The sequence below is a fragment of the Ornithodoros turicata genome, chromosome 1 (assembly GCF_037126465.1).
Source record: "Ornithodoros turicata isolate Travis chromosome 1, ASM3712646v1, whole genome shotgun sequence".
Taxonomy (NCBI): domain Eukaryota; kingdom Metazoa; phylum Arthropoda; class Arachnida; order Ixodida; family Argasidae; genus Ornithodoros; species Ornithodoros turicata.
In genome coordinates this window covers 146,547,620-146,548,687 of record NC_088201.1, presented here as the reverse complement: position 1 = coordinate 146,548,687, position 1,068 = coordinate 146,547,620, and the positions used below count along the sequence as shown (strand labels likewise).

General features: G+C 46.3%; 1 non-coding gene across 1 annotated transcript; it reads left to right on the top strand.

Moving 5' to 3' along the window:
• Nucleotides 1-301: 301 nt before the first annotated feature.
• LOC135379629 (U5 spliceosomal RNA) lies at nt 302-422 on the top strand. Its single transcript, XR_010419105.1, has one exon. It is a non-coding gene; the product is annotated as a U5 spliceosomal RNA (small nuclear RNA).
• Nucleotides 423-1,068: the final 646 nt, after the last annotated feature.

Genomic DNA, 1,068 nt, shown 5'->3' with positions numbered 1-1,068 from the left:
TCACTACAGTAGAGGAAAACTACTCTATGACATTAAAGAAGAGTTCTCATTCGCAGTTGCAACAGTGTTTGAATATATGAAGATGGAACATAAGGAGAGTACCTGAAAGTGTAAAAACGTGGGGAACGAGCCACAGGTTGCAGAATGCAACGACATCGCCAATGTAGAGCTCCTCGACTAAGTACATCCGCAATCGACACCGAAGGGAAGGGACGGCCGCCGATACAGCCAGGAACCTCCTGCGTCGAAAGACAGATCTAGTGCGTATACGGCGTCCACGCATGAAGAAAATGTAGGACATATGTTCTGGTCTACCTGCAAATCCGCGTAATTTTCTTGCGCCTTTTACTAAAGATCACCGTGGAGGGGGACAGCAGAATGAGCTTCTAGACATTTTTTGGTAGGCCGAACCCGTTTGCGTAAGGCTATATTATTCTATTCAAAGAGAGCATGCGTCCAAACCACACTCTCAGAAAAAAGGGTGTGAAAAGATAGTAGCTCTGGTCGTTACCACCCTAGCAGACATGCGCTCTGATGGCTAAAATCGAAAAGGATGTAACAGCTCAAGTTACCACCACAACAGCAGGGAGCCGTAAGCAGGCATTCCTTTGTGAATGGTGCAGTGGGCTGCATCGAGAAGCGGACAACTGAGAACTGTTTCGAGATTTTCTGAGTGGCGATGGATGACATTCGTCTTCACATTGTAACAAAATGCCATAATTTTAACGGGCGTTTACCTTTAGACGGATATAACAACGCAAAACGACGCGGATCGGGGCACCATATCGCAGCTTCTCCGTGCGTCTCTGCCGCCGAGACAGGTTTGAAACGCTTTCAAATAAAGATGGCTGATTTATGCCAGGTAAGTGTCTATGTTATAACATTACATTTTATTTAGAGGCTCAGCTTGTGAGTCAAACAGTCCGTAACAACAAAAGTTCTGTCATTACAGGGTTAGGCAATCTGCTAGGCAATCTACGAAAATCGGCGCCGCGGCGCCGATCGGGGAATCGGCGACGAATTCAACGGGTGTGCAGATATTATTGTACTATCGTTGTGAAATGTTCA